General features: G+C 41.5%; 1 protein-coding gene across 2 annotated transcripts in view; it reads right to left on the bottom strand.

Annotated features, from left to right (window-relative positions):
• The window catches only part of LOC129854043 (USP6 N-terminal-like protein), a 36,634-nt gene extending 33,901 nt beyond the window's left edge, over positions 1–2,733 (bottom strand). The window contains exon 1 of one of the 2 annotated variants that reach the window (XM_055920664.1): positions 2,493–2,733. The gene's annotated coding sequence lies outside the window, so the exon portion shown is untranslated. The remainder of the gene's footprint in view (positions 1–2,492) is intronic. The other variant, XM_055920665.1, reaches the window with a different exon arrangement.
• Between the last annotated feature and the right edge of the window lie 13,107 nt (positions 2,734–15,840).

The following is a 15,840-nucleotide window of genomic DNA, read 5'->3' as shown; positions in this document are numbered from 1 at the left end:
GTCTCTTCTGTGGATCAGTAATATAAGCCCCCTGGGAAGCAAGAGTACTGCCAGTGTTTGGCTGACAGTACCCACTAACCCCCACCTTCCTCCTCCCGTCCCCTCTCTCTCTGCACCCTCCTACACGGGAGTCTACCTCACACACACACGTCTCTGCACAATGTCATTATGTAACGCCAATCATCCCAAAAAGTATGAAGGCAATCATTTCGAGGGTCCTCAAATGTACGTTGTGCGGGCCTGTTTGAGAAGATGGATAGCCATAGCCGACAGCAGTCTGCTTTTGACTGGGAGGTGAATATCGATTTCACGGCCCTCCAACCTGTTACAAAGCTTTCTGACCTCACTGAGTTGACCTTTTCACACATGACAAGAGTGTAGCAGATGTATGCCCATGCCTCTATGGCGCCACACCCCACAAGCACAGGTTTTCACTCAATCCATCCTATGAACAGACCTTATCAGTGGGATCCCTACAGTACAAGAATGTTTATAGTGTACTCTCCAAAACAAAACAGCGGGATGAGCCTAATCCCAGTTAATCCACACTTTCCATGGGCTGCATCATTACCAGTGTCCTGGTTCCAGATCAGTCATAATCTGGACCACAGCAGGACACATCCAACATCTGGATCTTATCACTATCTTTGGGGTCAGGATTACACAACCAACGGTTGTTATTTTCCAACTTGATTGCAAGGCAGCTTCGAAACAAAGGGAATGTAATTCCATCACTCTGGTATCTCTTAACTGAAGTTATGTGACTGGCTTTCAACCACTGAGTGGAGATGTTTCCACAATATTGTTTACAACTACATGAAACATGGGCATGATGGCACAAGTCTAATAAATGATAACTGTACTGTTTAAGGTATTCATTTTGAATACATGCAGCTAGAACAGTCAGGCAGGCACATGCAGCTAGAACAGAGTCCTAGACAGTATGGGGAGGCCCTAAAGCATTGGCCCTAAAACATCCGATTGAGCTAACCGTGGTCTAACCTGAGGATCACAAGTGTTTCAATCAGTTATTTTTTTTTAAATGCTGGTCTGGAACAAAACCCTGCACCCCCCCACACACACACACACACAACCTGGAGTAGCCACCTTAAAGGGGCAGTGCAGTTAAAAACGTGATTTTCCTTTTATATATTTCCGTGAGGTTGAGGTGTTTTTAAAAAATGCCTGGAATTTCTGTCTGTTCAGGTGGGATGGAACTTTGGGAGCACATCATGACATCACAGTGTGATCTGATTATAATTGACCAATGACTGTTCATCTGGGTAAGGAGTGAGCTCTAGACCATCCTATCAACCAATCAGGGCTGTGTATGTAAATATCTTCACATTTGTTTCCTAACGCTCACAGGATCAGACTGACCATTTCAAGACCAAAAGAAAGCTCAGGGAAATAAAGTATAAAAAAATATATTTTGGAGTTATTTTCATGAATATAAAACACACACAGTGTTATTAGACATGATGATTTGAAAATACAATTACAACGACTGCATGGATGCTTTAACTTACCAGACAGGACTGAATGTCTCGAATGTGAATCTAGGCTAGACCTACTGAATAATACAGTACGGTAGAGAACGTAGCACATGTCTGCCAGACAGACAGTAGTCACTCATCGGCACAAATAAAACACAGCAGAGGAGATGACTGAGGCGTCGACTGAAGTCTACACAGTACAGTACACCTGGAACTACACGTCCAGCAGGTACTGATATCTGTGACTACAAGGAGAAAGACATTTGACCCTCCTGGCCTCCACCTTGTAGCCAAACATTTGTTTCTTTTTCTTAATGGACAAAAAGACACGTGACAAGACATCCGTCCTAACCAAAGGAACAGAGTTCTCAATTCGGGAGACATTCTAGCAGAGGCCAGAAAAGAGACCAGTGAGGGTTTACGTAGCTGGTCGTGCGCCAACTGATCGACCCAGAGGAAGTTGTCCCACACATACATACACAGACGCAAATGGAATGAGTTAGGAACACATGCACAGGAACACACAAACATGCATGAAAAAACACACACACACATTAATTCATTCCATAACGAACTATGCATTACCACAACGACAGATAGTGCATATGTAATATTGTAAAACGATAAATACTTATTTTTTTTAAAGGAAGGGAAAAAGTGATCCTGTGTATTTTACGCTGGGCAACCTATGCAAATCCATCTATTGAATCCTATCCTAAGCAGGAAATCAAGTTACTGACGTAGTTCTGTTTATAACCATATTCGCCATGCTACAGAGAAAGGCTACATTGATACCAAGGGGATTATATTAATAGGGTGTCCTCAGCAAAACTGTAGCCTATAGAAAAAGCAATACAGGCAACGCACAAAAGGCCGCACAAGCGAGTGTTGTGGCATTCATCCGCGTTTTCATAACGTGTAATGTAGCGTTATGTCATCAGGGGAATTATACACGAATGGCGAAACAATAAAGGAAATATATCGACTATTATTTACCTTTTATTGTGGATATCTCTCTGCGCTATCCGTGCAGTAGAAATATTGTAATTCCCTCTTCTCATTATTCGGTTGCTCCTGTTATTTTTGATCCACTGTCACCCAAATCGCGGAATCACAACAATAGCCGTGAAGTCGACAGTGGGTATATACTGGAGCACACGGGCTTTCTACATCTAACGGGATAGTGATACATTTGTCACTGAACAGTCTGTGGTAAACTGAGCAGGCGCAGCAGCGTGGCATGCGTGACTGAAATATGTATGTCGTATGATGATGACTTAAAGGTACAGTCCTCCTGCATTTACAGTCCTATTTTGTTTCTACGAACCGACTCACCTCATGTACACTACAGTGGTGGCTGATGTGAAGTATATATTATGTGTTTTGGCGCCCTCTGCTGGCTGTGCGGATGCTTTACACCAACCACGGTTGGTGTGGAGAACTGAGGAGAACTACTCATGTGGAGAACTGAGCCCTCTAGCAAATTCATCAGGGCTATAAATAAAATATAACATTTGTGTCAATAAACCTATAACCGTTCACCCGGAGTGTTTATTAGCATCATCGATCAGTGATTGGAGTATACCTTGTATTTTAGGCCATGGCATGATATGGCATGATGTTCAGCATACCACCTGAGTGCAACACAAGCAAGTGAGAATAGTTTTCAAAATATAAAATCAGACATAAAAAACAAGTGATTATCATTGCACACATTGCAGTGGTGGTACTACATAAGAATTGATCAATGACTGATAAGGCAACCTGGTCTCAGAGAATTTCATATTATTCTGTATGTAAATCAGAGTCACTCCATTTAGGATGATATGTATTAATTTGTGGATGTCCATCACCCATTTCAAATGTTATGTTTTGTATGATATGCACCAGAGGAATATCGCGGGCGCCATGTGAATGAGGCGATGGGCAAATAAGCTCTGGATGGACGCCGGCCTCCAGATTGCTCATTGCTAACTGGGTTAATCCATCCACCTGACAGTTGTAGCATACGAAGAAGCTGATTAAACAGCATGATCATTACACAGGTGCACCTTGTGCTGGAGACAATAAAAAGCCACTCTAAAATGTGCAGTTTTGTCACATAACACAATGCCACAGATGTCTCAATTTGAGGGACAGTGCAATGGCATGCTGACTGCAGGAATGTCCACCAGAGCTGTTGCCAGAGAACTGAATAAGCCGCCTCCAATGTCGTTTTAGAGAAATTGGCAGTATGTCCAACCACAGACCACATGTATGGCGTTGTGTGGACAAGCGGTTTGCTGATGTCAACATTGTGAACAGAGTGCATTATGGTGGTGGGGTTATGGTATGGGCAGGCATAAGCTACAGACTATGAACAGAATTGCATTTTATCGATGACAATTTGAATGCACAGAGATAACGTGATGAGATCCTGAGGTTCATTGTCATGCCATTCATCCACCACCATCTCCTCATGTTTTACCGTGATAATGCACAATCCCATGTCGCAAGGATCTGTACACAATTCCTGGAAGTTGAAAATGTCCCAGTTCTTCCATGACCTGCATACTCACCAGACATGACACCCATTGAGCATGTTTGGGATGCTCTGGATCGACATGTACGACAGCGAGGTCCAGTTCCCGCCAATATCCAGCAACTTCGCACAGCCAATGGAAAGGAGTGGGAAAACATTCCACAGGACAAAATCGACAGCCTGTTCAACTCAATGCGAAGGAGATGTGTCGTGCTGCATGAAGCAAATGCTGGTCACATTAGATACTGACTGGTTCTCTGTTCCACGCCCTTACCTTTATTTAAGGTATCTGTCACCAACAGATGCATATCTGGTATTCCCAGTCATGTGATATCCATAGATTAGGGCCTAATATTTTTTTTTTAATTGACTGATTTCTTTAAATGAAGTGTAACTCAGTAAAATATTTTAAATTGTTGCATTTTGAGTTTATAGTTGTATATTATTTCAACATAATGGTTGGATAATTTCCGTCCAACTAGTAACTGGTGACCCCATTTACTAGTTGGAGATTTTGCTGCTAAGGGACATAATCATTAGATTACTTGTTTTGGTATTGCACATACATTATGTAGCTTGTTTTTGGTCACAGGTTCAGGAATGGCTGAAGAAATGCACCATTTTACCTGGAACTAACTCTACAGATAGCACTGCTGGGTGATTTGAAAAGTCAAAGTCAATCGATCAATAATTTAATAATGCTCTCAGGAAAAAAATGTGTATCTTTAATTTGCAATCTGTATAAACTATAAGAATAGAAAGGTTCAGAACTTTTGTGAGACATCACAGCACAGTTGAAAAATATATGGCAAATAGAAATCAAAACTGGACAGTGTTCAGAGATAGATGGGAGGGGTTGAGGGGAGCTGAAGGGTGGACCAAAAAATAACAAATAAACAAGATAACTAATGTAAACTAGATTGTGTCTGTAAAATGTTTATAGTATGTATAATCTGGAAGTAGAAGCCTAACTATTGTTGTCCATTACTTAACTCCAATTAGGGGAGGGGACTGGGTAAAATAATAAAGAAGGAAAATACTGTTTAAAAAAATATATACAGTATATAGTATACACTACCGTTCAAAAGTATAGCGTCACTAAGAAATGTCCTTGTTTTTGAAAGAAAAGCACATTTTTTGTCCATTAAAATAACATCAAATTGATCAGAAATACAGTGTAGACATTGTTAATGTTGTAAATGACTACTGTAGCTGGAAACGGCAGATTTCTTACGTAATATCTACATAGGCGTACAGAGGCCCATTATCAGCAACCATCACTTCTGTGTTCCAAAGGCACGTTGTGTTGGCTAATTGATCATTAGAAAACCCTTTTGCAATTATGTTAACACAACTGCAAACTGTTGTTCTGATTAAAGAAGCAATAAAACTAGCCTTATTTAGTTGAGACTAGTTGAGAATCTGGAGCATCATCATTTGTTGGTTCGATTGCAGGCTCAAAATGGCCAAAAACAAAGTCGTTTTAAATGTTGTTCGGAGAAATGAAGGCTATTCCTTGCGAAAAAATTTAAAAAAGCTGAAAATCTCGTACAACGCTCTGTACTACTTCCTTCACAGAACAGTGCAAACTGGCTCTAACCAGAATAGAAAGAGGAGTGGGAGGCAGGGGGGGGGTGCACAACTGCGCAAGAGGACAAGTACATTAGAGTGTGTAGTTTGAGGAACAGATGCTTCACAAGTCCTCAACTGGCAGACTGGCAAATAAAAAGAAAAGATTAGGGATGGGCAAAAGAACACAGACACTGGACAGAGAAACTCTGCCTAGAAGGCCAGCATCCCGGAGTCGCCTCTTCACTGTTGACGTTGAGACAGGTTTTTTGAGAGTACTATTTAATGAAGCTGCCAGTTGAGGACTTGTGAGGCGTCTGTTTCTCAAACTAGACACTCTAATGTACTTCTCCTCTTTCTCAGTTGTGCACCGGGGCCTCCCACTCCTCATTCTATTCTGGTTAGAGCCAGTTTGCGTTGTTTTGTGAAGGAAGTAGTACACAGCGTTGTATGAGCGTTGTATGATTCTTTATTTAATCAGAACACCAAACAAAACAACAAAAGAATAACAAACGTCACATTCTGTAGGCTTCATAGAGCTAACAAAAAACAACATCCCACAACCTAAGGTGGCAAAACAGGCTGCCTACGTATGATTCCCAATCAGAGACAACGAGAGACAGCTGTCCCTGATTGAGAACCACACCCGGCCAAAACATAGAAACACAAAACATAGAATGCCCACCCCACAACACACCTTGACCTAACCAAATGGAGAAATAAAACGACTCTCTAAGGTCAGGGCGTGAAAGAGATCTTCAGTTTCTTGACAATTTCTCGCATGGAATAGCCTTTATTTCTCAGAACAAGAATCGACTGACGAGTTGTTGGTTAACAGAAGGAGGGGGCAACTTTCTTCAAAACAGCTCTGCTCCGCGAAGCGCAATACGTTTTTTACATTTTTATTTCACCTTTATTTTAAAGTATGAATGCTCTGACTTCTATTGGGCTGCATTGCAGTAAATGCTGTATGGCCACTGTAGAAGTCGAATTGACCATGCAGAGCCTTTTATGACATTTGGGAGGCACACAGCCATACGGTACGGAGCTCGATTTGGCCTCTGCAAGTCTTCCGAACCTCCGCAATTGCATCACACCCTCCGTACAGAGCCTCCGGACGCATTGCTTGAGCAAGTATCAATTGGCTTGAAGAAAGAGTTTTCCATAGCCATGGCCTTTTAAATAAGGGTTGGATACAATGCAGAATCCAGCTTGCTTACACCAATCCAGTCATGTCAAATCAACTTCAAGGAAGACCGGCTATGTTTAAGAGTAATAGAACAGATTCCATTATTACACACCTGAAGTCAGTCTCCTGCTCTGTTCTTCCTATTAGGAATGGAACATCATTGTAGTCACCTCCTTTCCTCCGCGTTTTTAAGGGAGGGGCGTGGAGAACGTGACCGTCCACCACCAAGCGCCCCTTTGTTGGCAGGTGTACTAGGTCATCTGGCCTCCATGACGGTTACTCCTTCCATGGAATGGCCTGGCAGGGACAGAGAAAGAGAGCGAGATAGTGACATTTACTCTCTATTCTATTGTATCAATGTACGTTGTACTGTGCACAGTTGCCATCTGGCGGCAAGATAATGCCAAGAAAAGAATACAGGTAACTGCCTGTAAATAAAAAAAACAAGTAAATGAGGGATACAATGACATTTTCTCGATTAGATTTGCTCAACTCCTGCGTCCTCTCTACTCTCTACTCTCTCGCTTCCCTTTGAAAAAGGTCAGAGGAAATCGAAGAGAGGCGGCGAGGACGTCGACTAAAATGAGCTCGTATGAAATGAGAAGCTCCTTCTCTACTCGAGCATCATCACGCAAATTACGTTTACAGGCTGGATACCAAAGTAAATGTGTAAAGATTTGATGAAAACAAATTAAGCTAGTTGTGCAAGACATTTTATCGATAAAAAAGACAAGCATCATATCGTTTTGAAATGTGTGCGTGCTTTTTTCCTCCGACAATACAACAGCTGATTCAACGGGGGTGTGACAGATAGCAAAACTCTTATGCGGTAGGATGCACTCCTCAATAGGAGGTTATCAAGGAGGGGAGGACTGTCTTCCGTTTGCCTACTAACGAATTGACACACTTATGGGAGATTCTGGAGCGGCGCCTGAGGCAGCGTTTTTTCACTACCATTAACAAGAAATGATGGAATTTCTCGTGGAAGAATGGTGTCACATCCCACATCCCACCTGCATTGCTTGCTGTTTGGGGTTTTAGGCTGGGTTTCTGTACAGCATTTTGAGATATCAGCTGATGTAAGAAGGGCTATATAAATACATATGATTTGATTTGATTTGAATAGGGTTCCAAACACTTGTAAAATCTATGCCAAGGTGCATTGAAGCTGTTCTGGCACCCTATTAAGACACTATGTTAGTGTTTCCTTTATTTTGGCAGTTACCTGTAGTTTGGCACTGTTGACTTTAAAATCATTGTGTGAATCCAGTATACACATAGTATTTGTCTGGTGGACTGTGTATGTGTGCAAGATTGTGTGTGTCTGTGCATGTGAGAGTGTGTATATGTGTGTTTATCCGTAGTATCTGACTGATGGAGAGTTTTCGGAGGCAGGTCAGGTTGTCTGACTCCACCCTCTACAGTGATGCATTATACACATAGGAGCACATCATATCCACCACTCTGTGGAACAGATCTTTCGCCAGTGGTGACATCATCAGGGTCCACACAGACATCCCACCTATGGGGCTAGAGTAGATTAGAATAGGGCAGAAGTTTATTGGTTCATCTTGTGAACGAAATACATATTTTGCTCTCCCCCAGATAACACAGAGATGCCACAAATATATTTTTGTTACCAACCATAAAAATCTGAATCTCTGAAATGACTCAACCAATCTCTCCATGTCTGTCTCACAGATAAAAGAGAATTCTTTAACACCCCACGTTACTTGAGCTCCGCCCAAGTATGGTGACCTGATTGGGGTCTCCTCCAAACAGATGGATGTTCCTCTGGACCCAATTCAGCGCTGCTATCTGGTCCATGAAGCCGTAGTTTCCTGGGGGACAATTGTGACAATTGGGACACCAATTAGAGATGAGAGAAGCCTGGCTCAATCTCGTTCTGACATGGCCTCGTTTTCTATGTTCCATATCCTTGTTCCGATTTCAGAATCTCCATCTAACCTCGGGTACCTGAAAGCTTATGCCAATACCCAACACTTTTAGATCAGGATACCGATATAGGACATGGGACAGGGGATTTAGATCACCTCTTTTGTGTGCGTGCATGTGTGTGTGTGTGTGCGTGTGGGCATATATGGCTTCCTCAAGAGTTAAAACTGTTGCACCATGACAAAGCTACACAAAAGCTACACCATGAAAAAGCTTAATATGATTTAATGGGTCATATCATATTGGGGCTGTGAGTCTTATAAGAATTGAGGCTCTACATGCTCCCATCACACATATGTGTGTGTGTGTGTGTGTGTGGGTGTGGGTGTGTGTGTGTGTGTGTGTGTGTGTGTGTGTGTGTGTGTGTGTGTGTGTGTGTGTGTGTGTGTGTGTGTGTGTGTGTGTGTGTGTGTGTGTGTGTGCGTGTGGGCATATATGGCTTCCTCAAGAGTTAAAACTGTTGCACCATGACAAAGCTACACAAAAGCTACACCATGAAAAAGCTTAATATGATTTAATGGGTCATATCATATTGGGGCTGTGAGTCTTATAAGAATTGAGGCTCTACATGCTCCCATCACACATATGTGTGTGTGTGTGTGTGGGTGTGGGTGTGGGTGTGGGTGTGTGTGTGTGTGTGTGTGTGTGTGTGTGTGTGTGTGTGTGTGTGTGTGTGTGTGTGTGTGTGTGTGTGTGTGTGTGTGTGTGTGTGTTTGCAAGAAAGAACGGGCTAGCGTGCGAGAAAGAAAACCTTTTCTCCCAGCATCTGTAACAAGACAAGACACCGCCTAAACTGTATCTGGGAAAGTCTACACATTATAGTTATCAGATTCACATGGAATTGTTGTGCAATTCAAATGTTTAAATATAAAATTATTTGTGAAAAGATTAAATGTAATGTTAGCTTCCAAATGAGAGATTTGGGTTTTCATAAGGTTAGGGCCTCTGCTCAATCAGTGGCCCGCCCCTGTGAAGAGACATGGGTTATAAACTATGAAACACACCCTTCTCCCTCCACTATATAAGCCCTTGATGAAAATGTAACCTCCTGTTCCGGGTACATTAGGATGACGGTCCGATGTCAGAAGGATTCAGATAATAACTACAGAACGAAGCCAACCTCAGCGTGAGCTTTGGTTGCGAATGGTATGAACTTTGAACTCTTATTCGCTACAGAAGTGATATCTCCTAGCCGTTGAGTTAGCAGCGGCCTCTGTAAACGTGGGCTAGGAGAGGACTGACAGAGTATCCCGTCTACCACCCAACGACGACATGACAACGTTTCCCGTTCACCACCAGAGACACTCTTCAAAGGACAAAGGACTCTATTGGGCAACACGGCCATCCATCTACCACAAACCTATTGAAGCGCAGCTCAGAGTAAATATTTATTGCATTTTCCTTTTCCAAATGGGCAGTACTTTAGAATGCATAGGATATTGTATTTACGATAGCACAGCTTCTCCCTTTGATCCTCAGTCTTCCCGCTCTTTCACTCAAACCCAACCCACTTTCCTTTGTGTAACCAGCTGTCATATCTGCTCCGTCCAGTAGGGACGTTTTCCTTTATGATGTAGTTTGTAATCAATGTATGATTCATTCTGTGTATATGTCATTCTGTGTGATTAGTTAGGTATTTAGTAAATAAATAATTAAACCCAATTTTGTATTGCTGATTCAACTTGTTAGCCAGGGTTTGTGAAGATAACCAAGAGTTTACAACTTTCAGATGAGACTGAAATAAGGTGACGATTAATATTGACTGCTATTGATGTAAAATATTACTAGGTCTTTAAGAGTTTTTTCTGAAGATAACTGCTCTATAAATATTATTTTGTGGTGCCCCGACTTTGTAGTTAATTACATTTACATGACTAGCTCAATCAGGTAATATTAATTACAGAGAAAGTATTTTATAGAATAGCATGTCCTATCACTTAATCCGGCATAGCCAAAGACACGACAGTGTACACACTTTAAAATATTCAGCGTGACGGAAGTACAAATATAAATATCATGAATATTTTAAAGCTCTGTTAAGTACGGTAAATAGTTTGTTATATGGCTACATCGCCTCCACTGTCATACTTGAACACACCATGAACTATCTGGTAGAAAACTGCTTTAGACATTGATAGCTTGCAAAACTTGGTGCTAACCTATTTGGGCCAGGAGTTTGCAGTTATGCATGCTCATAACCTTAAACTGTGGCGAGGGCAGGGATGAGGGAATTTGATGAGGATTTTTTATTTTTTTGTAGACTAATCATCTTTGTTAATGTCTCAATGACAAGGGTTATTTGCACATTACCTGCCAGCAAAATACCAAGAAGAAGAGGAACTTGGCTGAAAAACAAATATTTTTCTTCTTCATGTTTGCACTTTGTCAGTTTGGCACATGGGACTAAGAATTTATGGATTGGCATCTTCTGCTATACTGTTGTAGGTCATTATATAACCTACAACAGTATATTCCAGTTCATCAAATGGAAGCAAAAAGGGCCAAAACGGGGAGGGACTACCTGAACTTATAAGTGTTAGTAGGTGAGACCTCTCCCAGCAGCTTCAGAGCCAGGAAGCCCAGGAAGTTGAGCCTTTAGTTGAAGCTGATGTACACCACCTCATTCCTGGCTGCCAGCTCCTCTCTCGGGTAGCCCCCATGGATCTACACCATCACAGGTGGCCCAGCCTCAGGCTTCAGGGTGGGGGTGTACATGTTGAGGAACAGGCAGTTCTTCTGGCCTATGGCCCGGTCCATGTCGGACCCCAGCACCGGGGTTTGGCCTCGGGTGCCCAGCATTGCTCGCCCACAGGGGGCGGCGTAGATGATGGCCTTAAAGGAGTAGGTCCCGCGTTCCTTTGGAAGGAGAATGAATAGCATTTATAACACAGTTTGATATATTGATTATATCATCTCACTAAAAGATGATCCCATACATGCTGAGCACCTGTACAGTATGTGTAAGACACTGAAATAATCAATCCTATAGAGTACTGCAGACCTCATTCAACACCATATATTACGTCACTCTGATGTAGGTTTTCGACCAAATCGCTGTCTATTTTGGACAATACAAGAGAGTTTTCAACTATGTTATATTACAGACATAATCATGTCTTATGACAGAGGGTACAAATAAAATATACTGTATATAAATAATAATATATTACATTTAGCAGACACTTTTATCCAATAGGTAGCCCCAGGAAACAAACCCACAACCCTGGCACTGCTAGCGCCATGCTCAACAGACTGAGCCATACAGTAATACCAAAATAAGTGCTACTCCAATGTGTACCAACTAATACGTACCTATCTTCCCCAGAGCTCACCACAATTAGTAGTAACCTCCGTTACACCAGGGGGCAGTGTCTGGGTCACATAGGCCAGGTATCCGACCAGGTATCATAAGAGTGTGCACTTATAATGAGCGGCAATGCTAGTTTACCATGTTGTGTTGCCATACCTCCAAAATCACTTTGTTGTCACGCCTCCCTTGGAGTTCTGGACAATTTTGTATTGCAAAAATGGTTTGAATGGTCCACTGGCTCCCAGAGTCAAGATTTTGTTTGGCTGTTACATTTCAGGAACCCTCCCCCTCACGCCCGTAGAAGAGGAGCTGTGTGTTATGTGTATCACAGTTTTCCGTCTGGGTAGTTGTTACCTATGCTAGTTTCAAGTGCTAGTTTTCAAATTATCAAGTGTGGACGACAGTCTGCGATTTATGTTTATTGAATTTGAAAATGGATTGCGCTGATAAAGTCAAATCTCACAACACGCTCTAAACAGCTCTGGTGACAAACTTTTTTCCTTGTCTCCATTCGTCCACATGGCTGCTGGCTGCACTTTTCTACCACCGAAAATATTGTGAAGATTGGTAAGGACATATCACAATCCTGCAATATAGAGGGGAAGGGGTTCAGTCTGTAATGTGTCTGTGTTTCTCTGTTGTATTCTCAAATATACATTTCCTTTTTGTCTAGTTGTAAGATCTCCGATCTGTTTTGTTTGATTATCACTCTTTCTCAGTATATCAGCTGTGTTAATCCATTTTGCATCACCAATGCAGACACAGGACTACATTACTGTCCGTATGGGCATCTTTCATCTGAAGCATGGACGAACTAAACTCATACATTGTTTACATGTTGAGCTATACACGGAGTGTACAAAACATTAAGGAGTCCTTCCTGATATTGAGTTGCACCCCCGCCCACCCTTTCTCCCTCAGAACATCCTCAATCCGTCGGGGCATGGACCATTCTTGATACATAAGGGAAACTTTTGAGCGTGAAAAACCCTGCAGCGTAGCAGTTCTTGACACAAACCAAGCCTGGCACCTACCACCAAACCCCGTTCAAAGGCACTTAAATCTTTTGTTTTGCCCATTCACCCTCTGAATGGCACACATACACAATCCATAGCTGTGCTCGAATACCAATACTAACATACTGTATACTACATACTTAATGAGTATATACTACATACTATTAGTTTGTTTTAGTATACTGTAAACGAACGGTATCCTTTCAGTTGAGTGTACTAGCACCTCGCCTGTCTACTGGAAGTTGATGTTGTTGCTATGCAACTTCTTGCTAGGTTGTTAGCGTAACATATTACTAGCTAGACATCTTACGACTTCATTAACAATGTCCATTGAGAACGCACAACGACTATACAACTTAGCTAAGCTAAGAATTATGTGATTAATCAAGTCAATACATGTTGGGTAGTTAGTTAGATAGCACATAGTTAATATACTGGCAAGTTCGATGTATTAGTATACAACTAACTTTAGGTAGCTATCTAACACACCAGTACATACACGCAACTGCTTTAATGATATTCTGTGAAGTTCGTAAGGCTAGCGCAGCTAACAAATTGTCAGCCAACATGACCTGTAACGTAACTTACATTACTTTATTACGTTGCTCAACATTTTCTTAATATTTGTCATAATATGTTAAAGCAATGAATTTGTATGTGCTCTCGTCGGATTTTGGCTGCATATTTTCTGCCATTTTCTTCAAATCAGAAAATGTTGTGAAGCCACGCCCATTTTCTAAATAATTGCATTGTGGGCCCTAAAAGCACGGAAATAGTGTCCACTGCTTGTATACTTCATATTTTGGCGAACATTTGGAACATTTGAAACTCTATATCCATACTATGACCAATAAGCATGCTCATTTTACATCCCAAATAGTATGGTTAGTGTGTTTTAAATTTTAAATTTGATACCAGTAGACAATGAACATGAGGCAAACCATATACCAGATTTTGTACATGCCTTTTAAGTGCTGACATATAAAATAGTTTAGTGCATATACAACCCTTGAAATGTAGGTAAAGTATGACAATAAGGAGATGACAATTAGGCTACAGGAGATGAGCATTACAGGTAACATTTTATGAGATTAATTTAATAAAATGTAATTAATTTTGTCAATGTTGCTTGCAAACTGATTACAGTTGTTCCCATAGATAGACAGCACATGTATCACTGACACTGGATAAGCTAGCGACTGGGCTAACACAGCTAACCTTTCAGATCAATAATATGCTGTTTTTGTATACACATTTTTTTAGCTTTATAAGCGTGAGAGAAATTTAACTAGCTATTAGCTAGCTTAGGGATGGGCAACTGCTGGCCCCCCTTTTGTAGGCCCACTGAATTTATTTTGGGGGGGGGGGCTCAGTCGGGGTTTCAACTTACTGTTGAGAGTTAGAATTATAAAATATTTGGTTGTGCATCAGCAGTCCCTCAATTAGTCCATGTCAGCTACATTTATTTAGATTGATAAATTAGTCTAGCGACCAGCTATCTAAGCATGGTCGAATTACCAACCGGGGTGGGACCCATTGATCATCAGTTATCATATTGAAAACTGCAAACATTTGCATCCATCCTATGGCAAAATGTGCAGAATTGCAAGAAATTAGCTGTAAAACTGCAAATCATTCTCTACACCCCATGGCAAAAGGAGAAGAATTGCAGCAAACTTGCTTTAAAATGGCAACATTTTCTCTACGCCACATGGCAAAATGTGCAGAATTGCCGGAAATTCACTTTAAACAATTTTTTTCTCTCTCTTCGCTGTCACGAGGGGGCTGCTAAAATGTTTTGCTTGCAAAGGGGGGCGGGGGGAGATTTGAGTACGCAGATCGACAAGCCATTGCGGCCCCTCATGAGTTTTGATTTTTTGTGGCCCCACCCCTATCAAAGTGGTCCATCCCTGCATTAGAAGAATTCATACAGGTCAATACCTACAGGGCACTAATTGATTGATTGGGTTAATGGACTGACTGATAATCTCGGACATCTGAGTTCCTGCACACACAGGCTTTCACAGATTGATCTGCATTGATTGAGGAGGTCACTTTGGTACATGGAGGGAGGGAATGGTATTCTAGCAAGGAGCTAGAGGTATCCATATGGACAGGGTTGGGGAGTAACAAATGATGTAATCCCGTTACATGTAAGGGATTACAAAAAAACGGTAACTGTAATCTGGTACGTTACCAGCAAAAAATATTGTAATCAGATTACCAATACTTTTGAAAACTAGATGATTACTTCGAGGATTACTTTTAAATTCAGAAAGGATGTTATCAAAAAAAAAATCTTTGACACTTCTCTGTTTTCTCAATTACATTCAAATCAGCATTGAAAAAAGGAGCAAGTTTAAGTTTGTTCCACCTGAGCGAGTCTGACCACAAGTCAGAGACCACTATGTTGACGCACCAAGTGCGTTTGATGGATCGCGGGAAAAGAGCAAGAATAGGCTTTTGTAGGCTACAGTTCAAGCTATGTCTTCCAATGGTGCGACTGCTGTCAGCACCCAAAGATGATCTAACTTGAATAAACGCTTGGCGGTATGGATGATCGAGTGGTTTAGTCTATGGCGATACGAATATCACTTATTATTGATATCTACATAGCTCGTTGATGTGAAATACACTGCTGCTCTCTTATTTAGCTATTTGCGCCTTATGGGTTGTGGTCGTTGTGGATGGCTGTTCACAAATCTAAATGTGTTTTTGAACCCAATAATGGTTGAATTCAAGAGGTTTAAGCTGCCTATCAATCATTGTTTTTGAAACCAGCG

This window comes from Salvelinus fontinalis, chromosome 4, assembly GCF_029448725.1.
Source record: "Salvelinus fontinalis isolate EN_2023a chromosome 4, ASM2944872v1, whole genome shotgun sequence".
Lineage (NCBI taxonomy): Eukaryota > Metazoa > Chordata > Actinopteri > Salmoniformes > Salmonidae > Salvelinus > Salvelinus fontinalis.
The sequence above is the reverse complement of the archived record's forward strand: the minus strand, read 5'-3'. Positions and strand labels throughout refer to the sequence as shown.